This window comes from Rhinolophus ferrumequinum, chromosome 13, assembly GCF_004115265.2.
Source record: "Rhinolophus ferrumequinum isolate MPI-CBG mRhiFer1 chromosome 13, mRhiFer1_v1.p, whole genome shotgun sequence".
NCBI classification, from domain to species: Eukaryota; Metazoa; Chordata; class Mammalia; order Chiroptera; family Rhinolophidae; genus Rhinolophus; species Rhinolophus ferrumequinum.
In genome coordinates, this window is record NC_046296.1 from 4,725,487 (window position 1) to 4,741,900 (window position 16,414).

At 45.1% G+C, this 16,414-nt stretch overlaps 1 protein-coding gene across 2 annotated transcripts in view; it reads left to right on the forward strand.

The window, feature by feature from the left end:
* The first annotated feature begins 15,525 nt into the window (after positions 1-15,525).
* Positions 15,526-16,414, forward strand: part of REV1 (REV1 DNA directed polymerase) — a 93,066-nt gene continuing 92,177 nt past the window's right edge. For both annotated transcript variants that reach the window (XM_033124960.1, XM_033124959.1), the window contains exon 1: positions 15,526-15,722. The gene's annotated coding sequence lies outside the window, so the exon portion shown is untranslated. The remainder of the gene's footprint in view (positions 15,723-16,414) is intronic.

The following is a 16,414-nucleotide window of genomic DNA, read 5'->3' on the forward strand; positions in this document are numbered from 1 at the left end:
TGCCAGGGAGGTTAGACAGGCCTGAAGGAGAGAAAAGGGGAGAGGCCCAGCAGAGGAGGAAGGCCCACAGTCAAATCTGACCACTGCTTCCACCTTTGCTCCTTAACAAGTCATTTACCGAAGGTCAGTTGCCTTTAAAATGGGACCTTGATCCCAGAGACAGTTGACTTTATGTGAACACTCCTGATCTGTCCTCGCCTTGCAGGCAGCACTAGAATCTAAGTGGCAACTGCCCAGTGGGCTTGGTGGGAGGGTTGAACATGTTTATCCTGGGCTTGAGGTTGTAATTATGATTTTGTGGAATGCCACTTTGAACATCTTTTCCTTCGTTTCATGTAAATTAAATTGCTGGTGCATGTGGGAATGTGTGTGTCTATGTTCCTAAGAGGAATCAGACATTTCGTTAGTTATTGTCCGGAAGCACTCTGCAGATAAAAAGCTCTCCAGAACTGCCAGGTATTGTTATGAGTTGTCTTTGATTTGTAAATCATCTTGAATGGGCTGTTTTGTTTTATTCTGTTTTGTTTTGGTATGAAAATGATAGCTTCAAACCTCGAGTTTAGCAATGGCCAAAACACACACCCGAGAACGTGTGCAAGACACGAATGCAGGTTTTTAAATGGTTTCAATTTATTTGCTCCAAGCATGTGGGAGGCACTAAGAATTCTAGCGGAGACATCTAATATCCAGGGGATGGTGCCAGGACTCAAACTACCTGTGACCTTGAAAAAGTGCAATAACTTCTGTGGACCATGGTCTCCACATCTGGGAGGTCAACCAGTTGGATTATATGATCCCTACGCTCCCTTCCCATGTTGGCCTTTCAGGTAATGCACCCATACACACACACCTGCCATTTACTGAGACCTGCTGACTGTCACACACTCCTGATTCCTAGAGGGAGAAGAGAGAGGAGGGAGGGCAGAAGAGCAAGTCACAGTTGTAACAATGAAAATTGTCTCCAACCACTGCCAAGTGTCTCCTGAGGGGCAAAATCTCCACCCGTTGACAACCACTGCTTTAGAAGAAAGTCCAACCTTTTTGATATACAAGACCCTCAGTGACCTGGCCTTTGTCTCTCATCTCAGCCTACTCACTCCTCCCTTAGGAGGCTCCAATCATGCTGAGCCTACTTGAGGGTTTTGAACTGAGCCAGACTCCAATGCCTCCATTCCTTTGTCCACCTTCTTCCCACTTCCTCAACCACCTTTGTCCAACTTCACTCAGCCCATTCCTTATTAGCTTTCAAAAACACACGCTCACCCACCTCCAAATCCAACCTTCCTTTACTTCTCTCCCTTTAGCCATCTGGGTGAGGGGCCCACCTTGGCACTCCTGAAGCTCCTTGCTCAGGGTTCCATCCAGCCCCTGCCTGCACTACCTGGTAATCACCTGTGTGCAAACTTTTATAACACCAGATTGAGAGGTAGACTGCAAGGCCAGGATGGGACCCTGCTTTTATCTCTTGATCTGCAGTACAAGCACAATGTCTAGCACTTAATAGATATTGAATAAATGAGTGTGAGAGGAGGGAGGGAGGGAGGGAAGCATGGGAGGAGGGAGAAGCAGAGAGGGGGGAGAAGGAAGGAGAGAAAGGAGAAGAAAGGCTGTTAGAGATCTTTCTAATGTTACATGAGTAGTAGTAAATGTTGCTCTCCTCTCTATATTCAATTTTTATTTCTAGAAGTCCATTAATTCAGCCATAAAAACAAATGCTGGTCCCTCATAAAAACTATATATGTCAATAAAGTGAGGCCTTTAGTGCTGACATCAGTTGCTGGGCTTTTTTTCTTTCTTTTTTTTTTTTTTTCAAATCCCAGCCAAAGTACTTTACCGTTTCCCTGATGATTATTGCTTATTCCAGATTCAAACACTGACCTTTTCCAGGTGTCCCTTCTTGCCTATTGTGCTCCTGGCAGTGATTACCTGGTGGCTGCCTCTGAGTGTGAGGTGGGGGACCCCCTCAGTGCCCAGCCAGGACTATGGAGGCCCCTCAGACCTACTTCCTGCAGTGAGCACGCCCTGCCCCCACTCGGCTCTTTGCTGTCGTTTGCTCACTCCATTCTGATCTGTGTTAGCCATCTGTTGGCTTCATCAGTTAAGGGATCAAAATCCCTTTGGCGCTGCAAGAGTTCCTCCTCCTCTACCCTGCCCCCACCCCCAACCCTCAGCCCCCGATACTGATGGAAGAACTGAATTGCCCAGGAGGCTCCCAGATGTGGCTGAACTGATGCATTTCTGAGCAGAAAACAGACACAGTCCCATGGCTTCCCTGAAGCCAGGGGTCATCTTCTTATTGGAAACGAAATAGTGCAAAGCAATATGAAACCAAGTCAGGCAATCACAAACTTGAATTCACCTGTGGAACATAAACTACTCCCAGAAATCAGATCAGCCCAGATGGCTGAGTTAATGGTCCTCATCCCAGCCGCCAACTGGAAAAGAATAAAAGAGCAAATATTTACACTGATGGTATGTTTTTGGAGTAGTCTACAACTTCAGTTTTGGGATGCTTCCGAAACAAAGAGGTTTTCTTACATTGACAGGATCCCCTGTGAAAACCGGACAACAGATTAAAGAACTTTGAACGCTTTGGTTTTACTTAAGGAAATAGCTGCAATAAAAGTGGAAGGTCATTCAAACTGCAAAGACCTTGAAACTCATGGAAATGCTTTAGCTGACCACTATGCCCAAAAGGGCAACATTAACCAAGATAATTGCTCCTCTAATCACACAGAAAAGAAAGACCATGGAGAAATTCAAAGAGGCTATTATTAACTACCAGAGACAAGCCTCTGATTCATAAAAATGCAAGTGGCATGCTCACTGCACATAGATAACATTTGGCACTCAGGATGGTCAACTGGTAGCGTGAAAAAAAATTGAAAATGGAGTTTACCAAAAACCCTTCGTGATATTACACATAATAGTAATCAAATGGCAACGATGTTAAATTAACATTAGTGGGGAAGCTTTAGAGGCACGAGAGGATGTTTCCAAAATACATCCTACCAGCCATTGACACAATCCTGGCAAAACTGTGAAGACCAGATGTGGACAGAAACCAAACCTGAATGGCCCTTTAAACACTCCATATGGACTTCCTATAAGTGCCTCCTACACTGGGGTGTAAGTATATCCTGGTTGTTTTCGGTTTATTTTCAGAGCAGGTTGAATCTTCTGGCCAGAGAGCTACTGCTGTAACTATGGCAAAAGAGAAAAAGAAAGAAAGAAGAAAAACAGAAAAAAGAAAGGAAAAAATTCTTGCTTTTGTTGTTCCAACTTGGAGAATTCCCACTTCTCTAGTAAGAGGGACATTTGTTTTACTGAATTGTTATTAACGAACTCTGTAAAGTTTTCTTTTACTATAAAACTAATTGTCCACAATCCTCAAAAAAAAAAAAATTTTGAACTAGTGGAATTCCAAAGCAAAGCTCTCAGAAACCTTAACTTCTATAACCTAAAGTATTGCCGTTCGCTCTGATGTCTACAAGATGAAACCCACATTATCTCTTTATAAGCACCAGGTTACCCCATGTGTTTGCAAGCTTCATCCCCAATCTTAGATTCTACCTGTTGTGGCTTGACTTATGTTTTGTTGCAATTTATTGAAGGGAACATCATTATTAAAGGCATCCGAGATTAAAACTTACAAACAAACAAACAAACAAAACCCTCCAAGGTATTGGCCCTTGGTTTCATGCTTCCCAGGTCAAAAAATATACATTACTTCCTCTTGGCTACTGGACATTTATTCTATCTGAGACCTTAAACCAAGGGTTCTTGGCAATGCTCCAGAAGTTGCCAACTTCAGACATTGACAGTGTCTACCCAAGATGGTGGAACAAATAATGGACCTCAGTGGTGGACAACTCCCACTCGAGTTGATAGAACAAGATGAATTTTCAGATTCCTCAAGAATTTTCTGATTTCCCTTTACTACACAGAATTGCCTATTATTCTACTTAAACACCTTTCAAAACAAAACAAAACACTAATATAATCCCTCTTATCGCCATCCTTTTATTTCTGACCCCCATTCCCCATGGTCTTCTTCTACCCCTTAAGGAAAAGCAAAACTCTCTTACATGTTTTTTCCAGACCATAGCTGCTGCTCTGAATCCAATGGATTGCTGGATCTGTAACTCCTTAACCGACCCCATTGATGAAAACTTAATGGCTAATCCTTTAAATCCTTTAGAAGGAAAATTCCCTTTAACAGATCCCTTCTGGTTCTTGGATCTCCTTCACATCATTAATTCCAACCTCCAATCTTGCAAAAGTTGGACTTTGACCTTTCCATCATTAAATGTTTCTGCTGAGATCATTACAATCCTATCAGCAAAGCCTAGTCAGTCAGGAACAGGCACTAATATCGGAGCTATCCTGATCATGATAGTTTATTCTCTTCAGAGATAACTTCAGCCTCCTTTGCAGGAACTATGGAATTCCACTCAAGAAATCCGTTCATCTTGAGGGACGCAATAGAGACTCACTCCTCTTATAACAAATGACACACTCCCAATTCAATCTGTCTTTTTATATCGACCCTCAGGCTCATGCCTCTCTACCACACACTCACTGATCTGTATATTCAGAGCAATTGGACCCTATTTTTCCCCCTTCTTCCGCCTCCCCCACCCCCACTCTGGTTCAAGCCGTTGTTTTTCAGTCCAGTTGTGTAGGATACAGCTCCCTGGCCCATGCTGGTATTATGAGCCCTGCGCTCCCCCCCGGCTGAGATAGTCGGTCACCAGTTATTGGCTGCCAGCCACTCACACTGGCCACCGGCCGCTCATGGCAGCACACAGTAGCCCACGGCAGCATACTGCAGCCCACGGTAGCTCACAGTAGCTCATGCCAACCTCCGGCTGTGAGCAGCAGCCCAGCTCCAGGGTGAGCCATTGTTCACAGTCGTAGCTGTAGAGGGCGCAGCTCAGTGGCCCATGTGGGAATCAAACCAGTGACCTCTGCGTTAGGAGCAGGGTGCTCCAACCATCTGAGCCACCGGGCAGGCCCGGACCCTATTTTCTTGAGAAGTATACCTAAAGCTTCCAAAATGAGTCAAGCACAGATTATTGGGGAGAACTTCCAAGGGCATTCCCACAATAGGGATGATACAATTAGAAAGGTGGTTTGAGACTTGTCTCTGCTTTAGCAGAAGTTTTAAATGACACAACTGCTGTGAAAACCCAAAGAGCTGATGTAGACCCCCTAGCTAGAATTGTCATGGACAATCGTATTATCCCTTAATTTCCTCTTAGCCAGCCAAGAGGGAGTTCATGCCATAGTAAACACTCTGTTGTGCCTATATAAATACTCCAGGGTAAACAGAACAGTCTATGACTAACTAAAAGGAAAAGCCATCTGGCTCTCTTGAATACACTCAGGTGGATTATGGGACACACTTTCATTGCCTGGGTTTCATAATCTAGTTCTATGGCTTCAAGCCCTATAACAACAACCAACAGTCATTGTGCTTCTGATAATTGCCTGTATGGCAGTTGGCTAATGTAAATGTATCCTGCCCAGAGTCTTAAATGTTCTGCAAAGCCACTGTCACATCAGTTTCAACAACTCATCCTACAACAGGAGAAGGAAAGATTAACCTTAGATCAACCACAGACTACATTCCAAGACCCTTTTCTGTTCTTAATCAACAAAATCTTGACAATGGTGAAAATCTGGATATCATAGTTAGTGTCCTATGGCCTGACCTCATCTGCCCTTGGCCAAAAGGGAAGAAAGAGAGAATCAACAGAGCAGCCCCTGACGTTCAGAAGCTGACTTGACTCTCACAGCTAGGCATATTAGTCTCCTATTAGATATAAATAATCCTCAGACAAGGTCATTCTGAAACCATGATAAAATGAAACAAAGCAAACCCACTTCATAATTTTGCCCAAGCGTAGAAAAAACAGGGTCACTCTGCCACTCGAAAAGTACCAAATGCCCTCCATCTCAGCCAAATGAGTGACCGCTACTTCTTTACCATTACAACTTTATCATAATTCTAGTCTCTTCTCCCATAGATAAGATCTGTTGAAACATACAAGCATAGAATTAACCCTGCTTTCTGACAACATCCAATGTAAAGTGTACCCCCATTTCCTGATACCTTCCTGCAAATCACCCAACAAAGCCAAATCATATAATAGGTTCTTTCTCACCCTTTGACTCAGATACTTCCCCATGGGGGGGTGATTTCCACAGTAAGTAATAAACCCAACTTGTTCAACGACAGGAGTGACCCTGCTGGTCTTTGGCTGGAGGGCACTGACAAAGTCATCATTGGCAGAGTCATAACAAAGTCGATGTTTTAGGAAGAACCATCTGAAACTAACGTGGGAAGGGCCACAGAAAGGGACAATGTAATTATTTAGGAAGCAATTGGGCTTGTTTAGGAGTGAAGAGATGAGGGATTGTGCTAAGACTGTAGTCAGGAGAATAAAGATGGAGGAACACGGGACATTTGGCAGAAGAATTGGTAGAAACTGAGTAATTATTATTAATTTATTCAGTCAACCAATGTGTGCCAGGTGGTGGGGCACAGTGCTGAACAAGACAACCAAGGACCTCTTCTCAGGGAGCTCATATTCCATGAGGGAGGACGATGATGGAGACCATTTGAGCTTGTGATAAGAGAGGAAATAGACAATAGAGCCGGGGACATGATGGTAAGTGAACAAAAAGGGGGGTGGTGGCGACAACTTTAGACAGCTTGTTCATGGAACGTCGTTCTGCAGTGGTGAGCTATGAGCTGGGACCTCATGGGCAGGAGCTGGCCAAACAGACCTTGGGAAAAGTATTTCAGAAGGAATGTATAAGGGTAAAGTCCCAGAGGCCAAGTCAAGGAAAGGCACAAAGTTTGGTCCCAAAGTGGTGGGTTAAGGGGAGGGTTTCAACAAAGTGACGTTGATGAGGAAGCAGAGCCAGTTATCACAGGGTCTTGGATGCCAAGATCAGAATTTTGCTTAGGAAAGGGAACCAAACTGCACAGACGCTGTTCCCCTGAAGAGCGCCTGTCCTAGTACTTTCCTCACTATTTTCTTCTTTCCTGCTGTCTTTCCCAGGTTTCCCTCTTGGAATCTGGGCTTTCTGAGCAGTGTGTCCTAGTCCCAGGGCTATTGATGGGCCACTTCCTACCTCTTCCTGGCTCTTAAATGGGGCAATTTCCTAGCCTCTGACTCAACATTTGGAAACTTATTTTCCATGTGGGAATTTTCAAATAATCCTTATTAGAACGTGGTGTGTGCTGAATAGTCCAACCATCACCTTTCTTTCATTATTACTGCAGGAAGCTCAGGAAATGCCCAAAGTTTGGTGAAGTAACTTGTGTCTATAAATGAGACCAAATTGATTGTCCTGTTACTTCCCTGTACTTTCTGTTAGCCGTTTTCCCACACTGGATTTTTCCTTTGCCTAAACTATTTTATATTCTGATGTAGTCATTCAGGTTTTGTTGGTTTGTTGTTTTTGTTGTTTTCCCTTCAAGATAATTGTGTTTCTTCCTACTTTGGAATTTTTCTTCACATTGGTTGGTTTTCTTTTTATCCTATATATATTTTTAAGTTTCATCTATAGCTCTGCTTATTTGCTAACCACCTTTGAGACGATAATATCTGAGCTTGGTGCTTTGCTTGGCTGAGACGCATTCTGCCTGTTAATCACTTCTACTATCACTGCCCTTTCTCTCAGTCTCCAGAATGTCAGCTGGTGTTCCCAGATAGAAGATTCTTCGTTTTGGCAATTCTCTGCTGTCTGCCTCTGTGAGTAATGAAATTATCTTTTTAAAACCTTGTCTTCCTTTATCCCTTTTGTACTCTGAGCCCGTTTTTCCCCCATGTGAAAATATTTGATGTGTATGTGGTTTAAAAGCCTCCGATTATGAATGCTGCTTGCAATATTGAGCCTCTTGATTTTTTTTAACCTTTCTCTGATTAAACTCATATAATGATTAATTCTGCTTGTCTTTTATCATTCCCTTTATTCTGGCTTCCTCATATCTTAAAAAAAAAAAAAGTCAGAAACAAAAGCCCTCTATTTTTTTTCTATCTTTAATTGAATATGTTTTTAACTATTTTAGCTTTCTTAAATGGATTAAATGAACTGTGTTGTTTTGAATATCTCAGTACAGCATGATACAACCATCAGTCCAATTCATTTTAGTTAGTCTTTAAACCTTAAAATTAAGGTTCTTCATAGAATTTTAGAACTAGGGAAAACATTGTCTACTACAACCATTTCGTTTTACAGACTAGGACTTTGAGGTCCAAAGAAATTAAACTGTCCAAAATTAAGCAGCTCATTAGGGCCAGAGTCAGAATCAGAAACCTGGTCCCTGACTTCCTGTCCAATGGTGTTTCTACAACAGAACAGTGTCTCCATTTAAAGTGTTGTTTATAGTTGAATACTATCGGTATAAGTCATCATTTTCACAACATAGGTATTAATCTTGTTTCGCCTTTAGTATTTGCATTTGGACAATCCATACAAAGGGAACTACTTCCAATAAAATCCAGAAGCAGACTCCCATCCTTCAAGGTCTGTGCAGGTCTCGGGAGTCGGTATTGATACAGTGGGCAGTAAAAGTCTCCGGGCTTTATTTTCGGTTCTCCTGCTGATTTGTTGTATAACTTTGGGAGTATTTTCCCCTTGGGCTTTCCTAATGTGTTGGATTCTAGTTATAGACAGACCTTATTAAAGCCCTCGTCTAAGACAGTCTAAAAACAAGATATATAGCATTTTTAGGACATTAAATCTGGGGAGATACACTTACTTTTAATCCAGAAATGTGATCCTCATGTCTCCCATGCTAGTTAGGAGTACATTTCTAATCCTCTCCCACTGAGCCCAAGATTCAGGGCAATTTAGGATGTTCCTATTTGCTTACTGTTCTAGTGAAGGGGGAAGGGAAATGCTGATAAATTTGGCCTATGTCCTTTTGCAGCTTTCTCCATATGATGAGACATGGCTAGTCCTTGAGACCAAATTCTGCTAAAGCCCCACGAATGGTCCAAGGTCATGGGAATTTGCTAGCCCCCCGGAAATTTGAGTTGGAGCTGTGGGTCCTAAGCTCAGGCCATGGATCTTTATGATGTCAGTAGGAAGAGCTGGACTACTTTAACTCTCCATGGAAAGTTTGATCAACCTTCCAGATCAGTGAGACAAAGATCTTTAAGCTTAGTCAGTACCCCTTGGTTGCAAGTTACTGAAACCAACTGGAGTCAGCTCAAACCGGAAAGAGAAATCCACTCCAAGGACACAGGCCCTTGTTGCTCAGGGCAGAGATGGGGCTGGAAGCCAGGGCCTGGAAAAGCCCTGAGAGGGAGCCCAGGAATCATCTGCAAGAACCTGCAAGAATAGGCTCCCAGGGTTGAATGCCCCAGGGAGATATCCGCCCCCCACCCCACAAACACACACACCGCTTATGATAAATCGAGGTGGAATGCAGTTAAATATATGTGATTCTTTGTGATTCTATCTTAAAGATAAATGTTCATCAGGGCATATCCTCAAATTCAAACATACACATAGACCCACACACACTCAAACAAGCTCACATTACCTAAGTAAGTGCTCCTCGAGGTTTTAAATGGCCTGGCATACTTTTTCCAGGCTGGTGCCCAGTGGTAGTATTCCCAAGCAATTCATAATCAGAACATGCCGCTTCATTCAAGAGAAGGAGAATTAGAAAATGAGAGAGGAGAAAGGCAGGAAGAAAATCTGTCACTCAGATAGATTATTGATCTCTTTCATCCAGGAAACACAGTCTCTAAAGGACCTACTGACCTGACCAAACTGAAGTAAAATCATGTAAATTAAAAAAAAAAAATCAAACGTGGAGACTTCCTGTTAAACTCTGGATTGAGCATATGTTATTTTCCCTGTCCCTTTTCAAATCCCACAAAATTGACTACAAAAGGATTTTTTGTTTTGTTTTGTTTTAAATAAAAGGGACTTAAACACAGAAGGAAAAGGAGAATGGGAGGGAAGACATGTCAACGACACTTTGGAGGCTGGAAATCAGAAGGATGCATGGTGTCTGACCTGGCCGACCAGGAGAAGCTGAAAGCTAAGTGACTTCAGTGGGCTCACAGGAGGAACAATCTGAGAAACCTCAGGCAGTAGAAGCATTCAGCCCCTCTGAAGGCAGGGGTGAGGGTGAGACTGCAAACAGGAAGACTGGTTGAAAGTCTGCTCCTCTTTTCTCCCCATCTCTGTACGGGGCAACTCCTATTGACTCATCTTAAAACCATCTTCATATCTGACCACTTTTCACCACCTCCACCACAACCAGCCTAGATCAAGCCAGCATCACCTCTCACCTGGATCCATCTTCTTCCTTTCCTCTCATTTTCTGCTGCATCAATCAAGATTTTGTCCCCACCTCACCATAGGACTTTTCCAAGTCACTAGTCATATGACCGAGTTCAGTGTCCATTCTTGGTTATCAGCAGTGTGTGACTCAATTGATTTGATCTTCCTTTCATCCTTGAAATACTCTTTATTTTTATTTTTTTTTGGCTTTCAGAACACTGCTCTCTTTCCTTCTCGTTCTGTCTCACTGGCAGCTCCCCCTTCTCAGCCTCCTTTGCTGGCTCCCTGTCATACCAACAACATCTTCGTATCAAAATGTTCCCAACTTCAGTCATCAAACATCTTATCTCTCTGCACCCATTCCCTGGTTGATCTAGCTGCTTGCCATGTAAACATCACCATAAGTACAACTCCAAAATGTGTATACCCCAATCTAGGCATTTCCCCAAACTCGGCAATTGAATATCTAACTACCTATTCGCCACCTCCACTTTCATATCTAACAGGTAAACATTTCAAACTTAACTTGACTAAAGCAAAATACCTGATTCTTCCCTCTAAAACCTGCTCTTCCTCCAGTCTTCCCCATATGACAGCCATAGGGATTCGTTTAGAAAGTAAATCAGATTATCATCACTCCTTTGCTCAAAACCCCATGACACTCAGGATATAGGTCCAGGGCCCAACATGACTGGCTTTCTGCCATCCCCTTAGCTTCATCTCCAACCAATCCCCTCTTGGTTACTCTTATCTAGCATCACTCTCTTTAAATATTGAGGCATATGCCCAACTTGGGGCCTTTGCCCCCACTATCCTCTGAGCCTGGAATGCCCCTCTCCAAGATACCTGCATGGTTTCTTCTCTCATTGCCTTTGGACTCTGCTCCAAAGACTCCTGACCAGAGAGGGCATTTCTGACCACCCCCTGTAAATATACTCACCCTTCCCCAGCCCATCCTCCTTCCTGTTTTACCTTTCTCCCTAGCACTGACCACTACCTGATGTTTACTGACACAGCTTTTGCTTATTGATCACCTTTACCTTCTAAAAAGTAAGCTCTAGCAGCACAGGGACTTCACTCAGTTTGGTCACTGCCACATGTCTCCAACAGTCAGAACAGACCTAGGAAGAATCTACCAAAAATCAGTTAAGCCCTTTTGATGGCCTCACAGCTGGTGCTTTCAGATGCTGCCCATTCCCTGCCCCCAGAAGAAGAATAAAAGTTTGCTCCTAGAGGGGTAGCCGGTTAGCTCAGTTGGTTAGAGCACGGTGCTATTAAACAACAAGGTTGCCGGTTCGATCACCACACAGGCCAGGGTGAGCCGCGCCCTCCCCAACTAGATTGAAATAGTTACTTGACTTGGAGCCGATGGGTCCTGGAAAAACACACTTAAAATAAAGTTTTAAAAAGTTTAACAACAACAAAAAAGTTTGCTCCTGAAGAGACTGATCTACAGAAAGTCAGGATTGAAGAATACAAGGCAAATTGAAGGTGGGAACGCCTGGATGAAAACGGGATTGAATGAAAGTGTACATGGCAGAGGTTGAGATGCCCAGGGTCCTGCCTAACGCCGTCCTGCTCCACTTGCACCATAGAGCCAGCAGCCAACTTTAGTCTCCCTCAGCAGGACTGGAGGGTCCCCAGCCAAGAAGCCAGCTGACACTCTGATTGTCTGCTAATGAAGCCCATCACTCAAAAGGCCTTTCCATGCCACACAGCACTTTTTAGGGCCTCATGCTTAAATATGAACAGATAGCCATTGTTGTCAATATTTGAGGAAGGTGTCTGTTATGGAGTAAATCATATCCCACTCTCCAAATTCATGTGTTGAAGCCTTAACCCCCAATAGTACTATAGTTGGAGATAGAGCCTTTAAGGAGGTAACTAAGGTTAAATGAAGTCATAGGGGTGGGACCCTAATCCAACAGAACTGCTGTCCTTATAAAAAGAGGAAGAGACACCATGAATGTACATGCACAGAAAAAGGCCGTGTGAGGACATAGCCAGAAGGCGGTTGTTTGCAAACCTAGCAGAGAGGCCTCACCAGAACCAACCCTGTTGGCACTTGATCTTGGACTTCCAGACTCCAGACTGTGAGAAAATAAATTTCTGTTTTTTAAGTCACTCATCTGTGGTATTTTGTTATGGCAGTCTAATACAATGTCTAATGTGAAAGAGAAGAACCAAACCAAAACAAATAGAAGAGAAGAAATAGCGACATAAGGAACAGAAGAAAACTTTTGAAGTAATTTATATCATTCTTATCCATAGAGGGATAAGAGGAGACCTCAGCAATACAAACAGAATGGTAATTTTAAACAATTAAGGAACTTTCACAGTGCAAAAAGGAGCTCTTTGAAATGTAACATATGATAGGAAGGTTTAAAGTTAATTGAAGATTTAGAAGACAAAATTGAGGAAATCTCACTGAAGGCAGAACAAATAGAAAATAGGAAAGAAAATTTTTTCCAGCTGTATTAAAGTATAATTGACAAATAAAATTATATGTATTTGAAGTGTACAATGTGATGATTTGATATATGTACGCTTTCTGAAATGATTACCACAATCAAGTTAATTAATGTATCTGTCACCTCACATTTTCCATTGTGTGTGTGTGCGCACACCCTGAGAATGATCAAAGTCTGATCTCTTATGTCTGCAATCATATATTATAGGGATATTGGCCTGTAATTTTCTTTTCTTCTAGTGCCCTTGTCTGACTTCATAAACGAATTTGGAAGTGTTCTCTTCTGGCCAATTCTGGTTCCAAATTCCTTTCTAGTTTCTGTAGGCTTGTGCTCATCCTGCCTTGTTATTATATCATATTTCAGCATAATGGGCTGAATGACTTATAACAATCACCACTATCGCTCTTTCCTACAAGTAATCACATGAGTTACTGTGGTACATCACCCAAGGGACCTGCGTACAAACCTCTGTTCTTTAATGGTTTCATGTTTTTATTTTCTGTTTTTGGTATTTGAGAGACTAGATATGGAGGTTTCCAAGAAAAGTTTACTGCCAATTAAAGGATAGCAGAACCATGTCCGTACCCAGGGCTGTCCTGACAAGGGTCACTTGTCTGCACTTTCATAGGTCCCTTGAGATGTCAGTAATAATAGAAATTTCAAAATGAATTTTAATGAAGTTCAGAAAAGAAGAATAAGGTGGAGTGCCCCAAAGCACTTCCTGAAAAGTGGGAGTCCAGGATGGACATCTCAGTTGCCTTACCTGAAAGGTCAGGTCAGCCCCCCTTAGAATGGGAAAGATAGTCCTCACGAGATAAATGGAAGTAGATGAATGATGAATGAATGAATGAATGCAGGTGATTGGGTAAAATTGAAATAAAGCCTCTTCAGACATTGTGTACTATATATGGGATAGCATAACATAATATTCTAGAATGGACAAAAATAAAACTTGGGCTAAATTGTACCAAGATTCTAGAGTTGGTATACATTTTATTTATGTACTCTTCATTACTCTTTTATCCTATTTATCTAGAAAGCAGTGTGAATTGGAGGCTGCCTACTAGTTTGCACTAAAGTGCAGTTAATACCATCTTACTATAGTCCTATAAGGTGCTGCCAAGGTCAGTTAACTTAATGCTGTGTTTCTTTCTTGAGAAAAATACATTTAAAAAATACTGCTGACTGGAATAGGAGAGAATGGGAAAGGAAATTGAAATACAATGGTACACTTCCCATAGAGTTCACAGGTTACTTTCAATGTGAAAAGCGAGTTTTGTCATTTCTTGTTAATAGAAACACTGACATTTAGAGATATACATTAAAAAACTTAATTATTATAATAAGGGGTTACCCCTGTTTTTCTAGGGCATTTCAGTAGATACCCAGATGGTGCAGTGGACAGCTGTTTGTGAGCCTGTTGAAATTACGCCAATTTGTATTACATTATGACGTCTTAGAAAAGCATGCAACTTGAATTTGCTGGGATAGAGACAAGAGTACTGAAGTTGACGCGCATTTATAAAAAGTCTATCAAATGGCAAAACAAAAGGACTTGGAAAAAGAAAACAACCCATGTGAATATTTTCCCAGCTCCGCAAAATCAGCTTTCAAAAAAGAGTACTGGTTTGTTTCATAAGTACTTGTAAACTCTTCGGGTGCCTTAGGTAAGGGAATAAGGGGGAAAAGTGTCGTCATGCACCGAGGATCGCTTCACGTTTGTGCATTACAACAATAAAGACTATTATGATGGCAATGTGGGATCTCCTGGCAAATCGACATTGCCGAGAGGGGGGAAATGGTCCTTATGGGACAACTGTCTTGCTAGAAGGCCCTCAATTACAATTGTATTTAAGCTTACATCATGTACAACATATATTTTTTAATATTAGCAGAAAATTGCTTTCGCGTGTAACCCCAGTGCTGCATGTGAGGTGGGATACCCGCCGTAGTTTGCAGATATCCAGGTGGACGGGGAAAGGAGTTTGTTGTGCCCCTGCGGGAATTGACAACGAATCGCTTACACCCCTTGGCGCAGTGCTCATTCCCACCAACCCATGTGGGCGGTGACTCTCGGTTTCTCCGACATTGTGAAGTGTCAGGTCATGTGTCCTTTCTCCACTAGATGTCACTGTAAATCAATCGCTCGTGGAGGGGGAATCCATGGTTTGAAGTATGCTCAGAGAGCACCAGGGTTTTTAAGCATGGTCAGTCCCTGCGCTTGTCCTCTCCGACTGGGGAGCGCGGGCAGGGGCGGCGGGGACTCGCTGAAGGAAAGCAGTGCCCAGTCGCAGGCTGCGACTCGAGCGCGAAGTGCGGAGGTCGCAGGTGCGGACGGCTGTGCGATGCGGAAGGCGGGACCGCGCCGCTTTCCCACTCCGCCGCCAACGAGACGGTCACGTGCCGCGGCGGCGCTGCCTCCGCGGACAACTGCGTGAGAGGAGGGCGGGGCCCAGGGAGGGGCGGGGCGGCCTTTGCCGAACTCTGCGGCGCCGCGCCCGACGTTCGGGGTCGCCTCGGGCAGGGCGCGAGCGAGCGTGTTGCGCCGCGCGGGGGTGAGTGCGGGGCGGGGGTGGGGCCAGCCGCTCCGGCGCCGCGCGCTCAGAGCAGGACACGGCCCGCGGTGGGGAGGTGTGAGGGCGGAGCCAGGGAGCGCGCAGACCGCTGAGGGGAGGTGGGCGGGGCGGAGCTGCGACGCGCGCGCCCGCCGGAGGGGGAGGGGCGGGGACCGCCGCGGAGCGCGCAAGGCCGGCCTCTGCGAGCGTGGGGCGAGCGTGGACCGCGGCGCGGCGGTGTGACTCCTTCCCCAGCCCTCCTCCCGGCCCAGGCGACGACAGTGTGCGGCGGCAGCGGCGGCGGCGGCGGCGCCCGGGTCCGCGAAGCCGGACGAGGCGGCTGTGCCGGGCATGGTGGTCTGGGGCAAAGCAGAAGGTGAGCGACCCCCGGCCGGCGGCGGGGTGGGGGAGGGGCGGAACCGGACACGCGCATCCCAGAGGCGCCGCAGACCCGCCCGGCGGCGGCGGCGGAGCACGAACTGCTGAGGCGGGGCGGAGGGGGCGCGCCGGCCGGACACCGCGGCGGTTCCCTGGAGGCCTGACGGCCCGCCGCGTCCCGAGAGCGGCGGTCGCCGGGTTATGTAACGGTGACCTCCCTTCCCCCTCCGCCATGGCGCGACCTGCCGGGCCCCTCACAGGGCCACCCGCAGAGGCGCCGCGCGACTACTGGTGCCCGCGGCCCTGCCCTCCGCGGCCCGCCGCGGACGCCTCCCGGCCCCGCTCCGACTGCGCCGCAAACTCCCTTTCCTGCGCCGGCGCCTCGCCGGCCATTCAGCGCCGCGCCATTCATTGGTGCGCGCGTTCGGTCGCTGGTTCTTGGAGCAGCGCAGGGTGTCGGCGGGGGCCGAGCGCGGTGTTCTCTGCCATCTCCCGCCACCAGCTCTCCTCTCCGTTATCTCTCTGTCAAACACCCCCGCCTCCCATTGGATCCCGGAATCGGGGTCGGAATACCCGAAGGCACCTTTTATTCACTTGTTTTTCCTTGTTACTTATCTGTTGCCTTCATGTGAAGGGCACCTTTCCCCACCTGTCCGTACGAGAGTCCCTTTCATACTTGCACTCACTGTT